The sequence below is a fragment of the Tinamus guttatus genome, unplaced genomic scaffold (genome assembly GCF_059628265.1).
Source record: "Tinamus guttatus ecotype Peru unplaced genomic scaffold, ASM5962826v1 Tinamus_guttatus_pri_ptg000260l, whole genome shotgun sequence".
In the NCBI taxonomy this organism is placed as follows: domain Eukaryota; kingdom Metazoa; phylum Chordata; class Aves; order Tinamiformes; family Tinamidae; genus Tinamus; species Tinamus guttatus.
This window is the reverse complement of record NW_028288794.1, coordinates 4875097-4887549: the sequence shown is the minus strand read 5'-3', so window position 1 is coordinate 4887549 and position 12453 is coordinate 4875097.

Sequence of the window (12453 nt, the reverse complement as noted above, 5' to 3'; positions counted from 1 at the left end):
TCTTCTGTCCTCATTTTTATGAATACATTTCATTTTAGAAACAGCTTTCTCTATAAAACATAGTCTGATAATAGAAACATCATTAATCTACAGTATGTAGACAGATAGATCTTTGACAAAACACCTTGTAATGGCTCTAACAGAGTAATATTGACTGATCTTGTCAATACTTGGTAAGGAATTTGTCGTAATATCACCGAATCACAGAATAATTTAGGGACCTTTGAAAGTCATTTAGTCTAGTCTCCTTATCAGAGCAAATGCAACTAGACTGGACTGTCCAGGGACTTGTATAGCCAAGTTTAGACTATCTCTCCAGGTCCCTTCTTCCAGTGTTTAACCATTCTGACAGTGAATTTTTTTTTTCTCATATCTAATAAAATTTTCCCATGTGGCAACTTGTGTCTGTTGCCTCTTCTTCATCACTGTCTTCCTCCAAGAACCACCTGGTTTTGTCTTTGCTACAGCCTCTGGGCAGATAGTTACAGACAGCAGTAAGGTCTTCCTTTCACTTCGTTTTTTTAAGGCCGAATAAACCAGTTCCCTCTGGCTCTCCTCATATGCCAAATTCTCCAGGGGCCATCTTGGTGGTCTATGCTGGCCTAGCTCCAGAATGTCAACATCCTTCTTGTTTCGGAGCGCCTCACATTGGACACAGTACTTGAGATGCGGTGGGAATAGCAACTGTCTTCATCTTCTGGCTGCGTTCTTGTTATTATAGCCCAGTATATTGTTGGCCTTATTTGCACAAAATCAGTGCTGACTCCTTTTCAGTTTCTTGTCTACTGGGACATTCAGGTCTTTCTCTGCAAAGCTACTTTCTATCTAGTCATTCGCCAGTCCGTACTGCTGCATGGGGTTATTTAGGGGTTATATTAGACTTTCTGCATGTCAGAATGACCATTCATGTGCTTTGAAGAGGCTGTCCTTGAATATAAAGTATTCAAGTTATATATATATGTACTCATGTATATATTTTTAAGACTACTTAGACTAAACGCTTTCATCTCTCATATTTAAATAATTTAGAATTGGGAAACATACCTTAAGAAAGGTTTGCTTGGTGCTGAGTATTTTATTGGTGTGTCTGGTGAGTTATATGCTGCTTTCTCACTCAGGAAACCAAAAAAAAAAATGTAAACTTGCCACCAAAAATCTGCAGATTCATACCATTTAGGCAAAGGTAGTTTCTTCTGGGGACATTTCAGCAACACCACAGGCTATGACAGCCACCTGGAAAGCAGAATGATTATATAAGCTTTGAGCTGTATGAATTGCAACAAGAATGAATTGCAACAAGAATGAATTGAGAATCCTCAGCTCCTGCCCACAAAAGGGGACTACAAAGACAAGATCAGTTAAGTGACAGGCACTATAAGGTACATCCAAATGCAGTTGGAGTCCGCATGTCCTTTATCACTCCCCTCTCATGTAAATTACCTTGCAAGGTTTTTCAGAGGTCTGGCTTCTCACTTGTGTCAAAATCTCATAATTTCCTAATTCCTAATTATTCAGGGGGAATATAAATTTTACGGGAACCATTTTTATAAGAAGTATTTACATATGCTAGAAAAAAAATGTTTTTAGGGAGCGATGGTCAGCATGTAAATGCAGGTAAAGTATCTGGAATACTTAGGGAGCGACTCTTTCATCACTGGAACAGAGAGATACTTAAAGAATTTGGGACTTTTGTAGATAATTCAATATTCCTGGTTATAATAAAAAATAGATTGCTTCAAAAATGCCCATGTGGATTTGGGCTGTAAATGCCCTGTGAATCTTCCCCCTTTTGGCAGGACAGTGCTGCTGGGATATCGGGTCTCTACAAGCTCCTGGCTCCCCATGCAGAGGGTGCAGAGCCAGGTCCTCGCTGCACACATGGCATCATCCATGATCCATGAGCTAGCGTGGAGGCCAGGGGCCCTATCTCAAAGCAAGAATTCCAAATTCCTAACCAAGTACACATGGTGCCTTAAGCATTTCACTTCTGTACGGTACGTATAAATAAGATATGAAGTACTCAAATTAGGAGCATCAGCGCAATTCTGTAAAATGGAACTACATTGTCATACAAACCACGTGAACTTTCAGAAACATCCAATGGAAAAATTTCCAAATATTTGAAAACAAACAAACAAAAAACAACCAAAAAGACTAAACAATAATATACAGTCAAGAAGTAAAGCAACGTTCCTCTTCCTTTTTTGCTAGAGAAAGAGAGGTTTGCAAAGAGCTAGAGCTGTGATTACATGTAGAGGAAAATTCCAACAGTTGGATGAATTATTAATTAATATTGATGCACCATCAATCAGCATAGTGCATTTATGGAGCATTCAAAGTTAGAGAGAGACTAATTTGCAGTCTGGAGGGAATACCATTTTAGAGAGCATGGGGAAAGTTTGGCTCTGATTCACAGTGGTATTTATTATCAGATTTTATCGGCCGCATTGAATCTGTGCATTCAGTACTTTCATAAAGTTAGTTAATAGATAGTGAATGATGAAAAAGAAAATCTGGCTAAAATAATAATGGAAATCTATAGTTAGATTGCTTAGTCAAGCAAATACTTTTTTTTTTTTTTTATTAATTTCAGTAACATATACTCTGCGTCCAGTCTGGGTACTATAAAGGTACACTTACAAAACTTCAGGAACGCACCAGTTTTGGATATGATCAGACATCCATGTCCATACCAATTTTGCAATAAAATAACCCCTTAGATAAAAAACACAGATTAATTAAAATAGCTTCAGAAGTTTTCCTACAGAATTTATGGTATTGAGATTCACCTTTCTGCTTACTCAAAATTATTATTTTTATAGTATTTAGAATGGTAATTACCAACTTTCAGAAGTTAACTTTTAGAGCTAGAAGACTTGGCCACAACTGAAATTTTATTTATGATGCCATTATATTGAATGACATATCAATCATTTGTTGTTCTTGTTAAAACAATGCCAAATGACAGCCACAATCATGTGACAGTTTGATTCATATTGTATAAAAACCTGTTAGCAAAACAATTTTTCTGCTTTTCTTTAACACTGCTGTTAGGGTTAATGCCTACATCATTTGGATTCATTCACGTTTCCTCTTCAATCTCGTTGAGAAGTATTAAAAAAAAAGTAGATTTGAAATTGTAATTCAGGTTTCATTTTAAGCTGCTTATCTCTGTTCGCCTTCTGATTAAACATAATTTTTTGGAACCAAAATGTCACATTATCTTTATGACCACGCTTTCCATCAAAGCAGTAAAAGCTTGAAGGTTTACTGCAAAAAGGGTTCCCCTTACTGGTGACTCACTGTACTACAGCATTCAAATCCCCAGTATGATTTTAAATCTCTCAAATGATTTAACCCAAAGCAGCTCTTGGTTGTATGTCTTGATTTGAGAACCCCTCATACAGTCTTTCTCCAGGGCTAATGCATATATCTAGTGAACACATGACAAATCATCAGTAAACACTGGCAACTGACTCCTGGATTTGCAAGCATCCTAACTGTATTTGGATATTTTTCAATAGGATGGATATATCTGTTAGTGAACACTTTGCCATAAGATACCATTCACTTACAATATTTACAGCTATCATGCATATATATTATAGTTATATATGAAGGTTGGATGATTTTATTGGCATTTACTTGGAGTGGCTACAAAAATGAGACAGTGATAATTGAGTTACGTAACTCATCTGAGTAAGTACTGCTGGAACCATTACTCTCTGTCAGTATGTACAGAGGATATGGAAACCTCTTGGCTTCATAGAGAGGGTGCTTAGAAGTGCAAAACAGGACAACTTTTTAGCAGTGCTTTTTTACATTGTTGCATGAAGAACCCCAAGGTGCAGAGTTCAGGAAACAGAGCTGTAAATCTAGTCCTTCCAGATTAACACTTTTTTTTTTTTTTTTTTTTGAATCCTATAGTTATGTTGATACTCTACTTTGCCAAAATGAAGTACATCCTATTTCCAGTTTGCCAAAATGCTGGGAGAAACACTTCTATTTTCCAGTAGTTAGGGATTTCAAACTGGATTTTCTTTTGCAGGCATGGATATATCTATAAATACACGCAACACAAGGTGGAAAGGCACACAGCAGCAGCATTTTCTCATGTGGGAGGTAAAGCAGGAAACACTCATCTAGTTCATCTCAGACTTTCCTGTTTCGCCTAGAAGGTCAAGGCTGTAAAACCTGACAGCAGCAGCAACACCTACAGCCCAAGCCACTGACATCGCAGCTGAGCTCTGCTCCTGCGGAGCACTGAATCCCAATTGGATCCCGATTACAGCCCACGGCCACAGAGGCCACAAGAATTGCTGGGACTCTATTCCAACTAACACACCAGGCAAAGCTAGACAGATCCAGACAACTCCTGCTTCTAGATGATTCCCTGATAAACAAACACTAGTCCTGTAGCTTTGACTGCAGCTCTGCTCATTTTGCAGCATCTTCTGCCAGTGGGATTCTCCCTTTTAAGTTTCACCCGCAGGCCTCTGAGGCTCACAGCTGTGGTGGGTGGGTTCAGAGACTGTATTTTTTAACCCTTTCTTGTTGGAGTGGAGGGAGAGACAGAGCTTAAGCTTGGAATATCTTCTATTCTCATGCAGCAGAGGAAAAATCAGTAATTTCAGTGCCCTATGAGCTGCCAAGCTGGGATTCAGAAGCAGGCAAGCTGCCGAGCTCCTGCAGGTGGCCAAGGACCATGGGAGCTTCTCAGCTACGCGACCTCCCTAAATCCCACTCCGGGGGGAAGTTACCAAACTGCGAACTGCCCTGGATTCCCTCCTCACTGAAGGAGGTAATATCAAAAAACAAAACAAAACAAAAAAAAAACAACAAAAAAACCACCACAACAACAGCACTTGAAATTCATACTGGGCTAATTCTAAGGCTAAAAGCTGTAAATACAAATCAGGATATTGGAACACTTCTTTGAAATACAACAAAGCACAACAGAGCCTGATGCTTCCTCTTCAGCAGTCATCACTGTCATCATGTTTGTGTCATATTTCACTTTTTTCAGGCAGAAAGATGAAACTTCTTAAGTTTCCTAAGTATCTCATCTCCGCTACTCCAAGCACTAACCTAAATTAGAGTGTTGAAAGGTGAAAGCTGACACAGGAATTTCCATAAGAGAATCAAGCTCAAAATCCAGTACTTTTTAATTTCAAATGGCAAAATCTTAAAGGATAGTTGGTAGTAAACCTCTAAGTGCCATTGTGCTTCGGCTTGTTTTCAAAGGAAAGAGAATCCATCCTACAAATGGCCAAGCATCTGAAGCATCTGCCTGGCCAGGATGTATGTTGTAACTAATTTAGGCATCTGCTTTTGATGATGTCTTTTTGAGCTGTTGTAAGGAAGCAGCTCACACTAATAGTCATGTATGCCATTTTTGGCAGTGGGCCTGTTTCCTTAATTAAAGTCATTTCATTCGTACAATCAATAAACACACATTTCCTTCCTAAATATATCTTGAAAAAAATGTTAACTTAGATAAAGAATACAGTATTTGGCCATGCTATAATAAAATTAAATCAATATTTGAAGGAGATTAGGGATCATCTTTGAGAATATCAATATCTTCACTAATGGATTAATAGTTTGTCACATACTTACTAAACAATGACTTTTTAAAAAAATCAATATTTAAGCCACTTTAGAATAACTAACTAGAAAATTCTGGGTTAAGACTGCTTCTTTCAATTTCAAACTTGAAACAAAGGAACAAACAAAACCACAATAATTGCAGAATGATATAAATTAAGTTTACATTGGTACTTCGAATTTCCTGATGTTAAGTCAACTTCCTAACATTGCTTAAAAGTGTATTTATGAACTCAATAGTTTTTTAAAATAATTTACATTTGAAAAGTATATTACTTAGAAACTTAATTGCAGGCTTTAACATCACAACCCATTCCTTCTGGAACTGGTTAACCTTCACATTAGACGCTGGCACTTTAGAAAAAGCAGCACCTTTCTCTAAGCAGAAGCAAAGGGGATATTAGCTTTTTCCTGCTTATCTTTTTTTTTTTTTTCTTCTTCCTCCTCCTCCTTCTCCCATGGAAGACTCCCATTACAATGCACCAACGAAGGCCAGGGTGTTCCTGGGGGTGTTATGCAGGGGGAGGAGAGCACTGCCTTTACACAGACAGGTACACAGTGCCACCTTCTAAACCACTCTGCCTCCTTCTACTAGCATCACTGTGGGACAGTGATTTTTTTTTCCTTCCCACAGGACAACCTTATGTCTTATTTGAAGCCATAAAACCCAGCCTGCTAACGCCAGGCTTTGCCCTCAGCTCTGCCCTTTGCTCCTCCTTGCAGATGCACAGCTGCCAGCTGGGAGGAGTTTTGCTAACAGAGAATGCACGGTGGTGGTGGTGGTAATGATGATGATGATGATGGTAGAGAAGGATCTGCAGGACTGGGAAGCAAGAGGAGAGAGGGGCCCTGCAAAGGTAAGAAAAGATGTATTGCCCTCCCCCTGATTAGGGCTGATGAGAAGTATAGCTTCAAGCCCTTTGGTGGTTGTCCTGAGACTGGAGATATTCAAAACTGAATAGAAATGATTTACAGAATCCCCACAATGATTTCAAAATGCCCAATCGTGCTGGTAACGCTTAGATGGACTCACCTGGAAGGTGGAGGTGCAGCTTGCCACAGGGATGAAGACTCCTGAGCTGTGCTACAGTAGGCCATAACAGAAGGCATGAAGGCAGCAGAAGTGGAAGAGATGTCCCAGGCACCTGTTCTGTAGATGACAGTGCAGCTCAGCATGCTTCTACTCTGTGATAATGCAGAAGCTTAAACGGAGAGGTTCCAGCAACCACTTTTGGCAGGACTGTGAAACAAGAACAGGTCTCCAAAACTTCTTGTGATATTAAAGAGATACAAAAAGTGTCCAGTGTTACATGTACTGGAGGTATAAAACAATGTAGACCACTAATCTCCAAGTTGTTTTTTGTTTTTTTTTTTTTCTTCCTCTTTTTCATCATTAAAGCAAGAATCTCCACCCTTCCCTTGAATTCCTTCTTTTCTGAGTTTACAACTTTAAAACAGATACATGCAAAAATCAAGTCAGATGACTTCAGGAGCCTTATTCAATTGAAAAACAGGAAGGAAAAATAAAATTAACGTATCTGCAGTGCAGAATGTGAAATCTGAAGTGTGGAAGAAGGAGAGAGATCTTTCTTATCTTGCACACAATTAACTGCTTTTCTCTCCTCTCTTCATTAGTGGCATGCTGTCTGCTCTTCATCATTTTTGTATAGCTGCACTTTCTTCACATCATCATCTTGGAAAAATGTCCAGAATAGTTAGATCCTTACCTAAGTAAGGCTAGAATACTGAAGTGTCTCACCTAAACCAACAGACCAGCAGGAGACTTGACATATTTTGATGTGAGCAAGGAGAGGGCAAGAAGCCCCAGGAAAAGTTACCAGCCTTGATCTTTATCATTTCTGTTTTCCTCAACGTGTTTCAAAAGGTCTTTCTTCTCAGTGGCAGCAGCCACACAGACCAAAGGCTTTGGGTACAAAATGCAGGGCCCGTTGTGACTGATGGAAAATGGCAAGTCCACTCGAACAATGGACACTAATCACATAACAGGACATATTTTTTTAAAAAAGCTCTAGGATAATGCTTCTTTCTGAGAAGAATTTCCTAACTTCGCATATATCCTGCGATTTACTGGGAACTGACTGTTGCACATGCATCCCAAGGGTCAGAGTATTTTTGGCTTCATGGCTTAGAACACAGATGAAACACAGCTAAGTTTGAGGCCAGCATTATGTCAAAATTAAATAGGAATTTGAGGCATGGAGATAACACTGCTCCAGCATCTTAATAACTTAGCTCTGTTCTGTATTATCTCTGAGTCAGCTGATGAAGTCCTTCAGTAAAACAGCGTACGTGTGAGAGCAGCCTCCCTCAAACCACTACAGTTCTCTTGTAGGAAAAACTGTCCATCAGCAAGAAAAAAGAAAAAGTTTTTGGTTTGTTTAAAAAAGGAAAAAAAAAAAGAAAGAAAAAAAAAGTTCTTCGGCCAAATAAGTTTAAACAAAAGATCTTTCTCTCTCTGCACTCATATATCCTTTCTATTGCAGTAGGTATTTGGTTTCCTTTACTGTTTGCAAAATTGTTGGCTGTCTGGCATTTTTTTCAAAGTGCTGTTGGAGATGGGAAGGTGGTGTTTTGGCTGAGCATCTCTGAGCCATTCTTTCCTTGCCTTGGCTGAGGGCATGGATTTACAGAATGAGACTTTACCCAGTGCAAATAGCAGCCTTTCCTTTTGAGATTCACTCTGCACTAGCACTGCAACTTGACAAAGAGTTAGTAAATAGCCAGGGACAAGTAGCAAAGTTCTTGGTGCTGTGGATTTATTGCATTTTTGGCTGACTGTAGAAAACACTCTTTTTTAGAGTGTTTATAGGAAGCTACCAGGATTTCTTGCAGTGAATATTTTACATTTATTTGAAAATTAATATAGTCCACAGTATATAAATTTCATAGACTTATAACTGACAAATACATAGCATATGCTCTTGAGAAATACTGTAAAAGTTTCCCAAGGTTTGTTTTTCTCCCATCTAAAATCTGCACTGAATGAAGCATCTGGTTGCCATTCTTAATTTCCTGAACACTGGCTCAGAAAAGACCCATTTCTCATTTCCAAAAAGACCACTTAATTCTATCTGTGTGGTACTGCAAAGTGAGCATAAATTACTCTTTCTCTTCCTCCTTATATTATCGCAAGTCAAGTGACTTCAGTGCAACTAATCCTGATTTACATTGGTGTAAGCCAAGAGAGACATAAGCGCTCTAAATTTCCCCAGTGTTTGTTTTCATACATTATTTTCTCCACCTGATGGTTATCCATTAGCATATAAATCTGAGTAGTCCTAAACTCATACAGCTCATTAATTTTTAAAGTAGTTTGGCCTATTCTATGTGATATACTTGAGTCAACTGTGACAGTGATATCTGCTGATCCCTGTCTGAATCCATATCTGCTGATCTGCTGAAGGGGATATTCTGAGGAATTTAGCCTTGGCTTTATTGCCACATGAGAACATCAATGTATCCTCTCCTGGTCTCTGCGCCTGTCTTATGAGCTGCTGGAGGAAGAGATGCAGAGTGCAATATTTAAATATTTACCTTCACTACTTCTGTATTTATTTCATTTACCAAAGGTACCAGCTCAAAAATCCCTAGCCTTTAGCTTCTGCAAACACGGTCATCAGTGACAATATTGGTAGTTATAAATACTCCTGGGGAAACAAAGTGACCCCATAAATTTCTGATGTATTTACAGCTTTCTACCCTACTCTCCAGATAACATTTTGACACCTATTAAATGGAACATATTTCAGACTGAATCTGGAGCAACAGTACTTATCGGTGAAGAGGTTAGTTAGGACATTGTTAAATACACTAGAGAAAACATGGAATGTCTTGGCACTTTTCATCCAATCTGTCCATCAGGAAACCAAATGACATCCTTAAGAAACAAGAAGTTAAATGTATGATATCATCAGAATGATCTTCCCTGTCTCAACAAGTCCTTAAGATATAATTTCGTTAAAAGGTTTTCAGAAAGCTATCTCTAACTATCTCTTCACTCATTACAGAGCACCATACTAGCATCCTATAGTTTCACTAAAGGCCATTGTCACTAGATATAATGGTTTAAAAATATTTGCTACTTCCATCAGTAAAAGAGCATAGCACCCCTGTTTGCTCTTCCTACAAACACAGTTCGCCCTAGAGTGACAATTGCTGGAAATAGCATTTTCTTGCACAGGAAACAACCTATTGGGTAGCAAAACATCAGGCTTGCAACCTCCTGCTTGTAAGTTCCTAAATCATATATTAATTTCTTTTTGACTAGGTTTTCCACCTAAATGATTTTAATTAGTTTTACAAAGCATTTTAGAGCCTGCCCAAAAGCTGAGACAATTTCCATAAGCGCAGGTTTAGCCTATCGCCACAACACTGAAATTAGACAGCACTAATCCCTATCTGTAGTGAGGCATGAGAAATTAAGTGACTTGTCTCAAGGCATGTGGCAAGGGGCAGTACCTCTAGGAACATAGGAATGGATTCCAGGTTTCTTCGTTCCCAGTCCTTCTGAAACAAGCAGTGCAACATGCTGAGGATCCGTGGTTTAGCAGCTTGCCCGTACCACGCTTTCACTTCATTCTGCCTTTGTCTCGCGTTGCTATTGACGGAAGTCTGTTACGTTTCTGCTCCAGAGACGGTTGTGCATCACCTGGCATGGCGCAAAGTTAAGACTGTCCTCAAAATTTGAGAATTGCTTTGTGACTGCTGTGGATGAGAGGTACCATGGAAATGCAGAGTATTTCATAATTCTGACCTAACAGCTTAGCTTCAGAGTCGTTTCTCTGCAAATAATAAATTAGCATTTCCTCTGCTAGTTGCTGCCTTTTGGTCTCTGCTATCTTTAATGTGAATTCGCAGCTGTCAAAATGAATAATATGCAGCATCAATTTAAACCCTGCTTTTCGATAAGTTCAGCTGTAATAGTTTCACTTTGTCTCGACTCTGTTGATTGCTATTAAATTCAAGATTGTTTTAAATTCCTTGAGACTATCTTGGAAGTATCAATTATAAACTGTAAGCATTTGTTCGAATTCAGCTTGAGACAGAGCACTCATTTGGCTGGAAAACATTTCTTTCCATTCTTTGCACTAAAACAGAAGAGGTCATGGAAATACAATTTGCCATGCGAGAAACAGTATTTAAAGAAGAAATATTATAAATTATTGCAGAGAAAAAAAAAGAAAAAGAACCTTCACACAGTGCATGAAAGGAGGCCAAGAGTCACACACAACTTGCTTTTTGGCTATCTAAGTGGTTCATATTTTTCATGAGGCTCTGGTCAAAAAAACTGAAAAAGCTGACCTTAAAATGTGAAGCTCAAAATTAATATAACTCTCCTACTCTTGCAATATCTTTCACAAAGAAAATTTTCCTCTGGCTCTCAAATGGAAGATGAAATCATAAGTTTTTGCAGGTCAAAACATTTCTAGATAACATGGTGTACGAGACGCTCCCTAAGAAACATGTTGTTCTTAGACATGTTCTAGTGGATCAGACCTCTATCCTTTGACAGTAACATGTGGCATTAACATCATTTTGAGCTTGTTTTTCTCCACAAAAATTTGTTAGTCCAGACATCTGCTGATACCCAGAACAAACACCAACATCCATAAGTTTTCCTCCACTGAACACAACTGACATAAAAGTACTTCTGACAGCCTAGGCTATTTGATAATACTGTATAAAAAAAATCTTTGTTTCAAAGCTTTCAAAAAATAAAATACCTATATCACTGAGATTAATATTAGAAATTGTCTGAGAAAACAGTACCTGAAAACAGAGTAGGATGAGTCTAGAGCTTAAAATTGAGAGTGTGGCTAAAATGAAAACTGAATGATACAGAAATCTTGTTTCTGTTCTTTTCAATTTTTGTCTCAGATCATTGATGATCTCATAAGATCATCTTGAGGTTGTTTACAGTGCACTTGACAAATACATTCACAATTCTTTACGTCTTATTTGTTACTTTACATATTCTGTATCTGCACACAATGCAGTATGGGAATTTACAGCTGACTATACAAATTGTTAAGCAACTATTATTTATGCCAGATGAAGATATTTAGACTTTTCTTTCTAATTTACATGCTGCTTTTAAACCATTCTTTGAATTTTTATGCTTAGCATAAACATCTTATTTGCTATGAATTATTCAGGCTGAAGTCATCACATATACTGATTACCAAACCTTCTTGATTAAAGCTTAGATTGGAATCAAATTGCTACCAAATGTGTACTGGTTTCTGTTTTATTTTTTTCCCCCTCTTTAAAGGATGCTGACAATTTAGCTAGAAATATTTGCTAATAATGTGTTACTGTTAGTAAGGAATCTTGGGTGTCTGGTTTCCCTGGAGCAATACTATTTATTTCCTATACAGGAAAAAAAAAAAAAAAAAATAGAAAGAGCACATCCTTGGCTCCTGGCCAGCTTCACCTTGGCCTTGATTCTAGTTTTGCAGCTGAAAATTCATTATATGTGGACAGAATTATTTGTGCTTGCAATTACATGTATAAATTACTAGGCAGAATCACTGATTTAACCTTTGGCATGGGTACAATCTCAGCATGAATGTGAAAATTTACAGTCATTCTTAATATGATTATTAAAATGCACATACCTGAAGACTGAGAAGATTTTATTCTTAATATCTGGTATTATTTCCAAAAAATCAATGCATACACTAATAAGGAGAAAAAAAAAAAAAAACCTTTCATGTCAATAAGCTATGCCAATTTAAGAAAACGCATAAACATGTGAGGTTTAATTAAGCAGAAAAACAAGTGACAAAAGATTACTACCCTTTCAGACCAATGAGATCAAGTGGT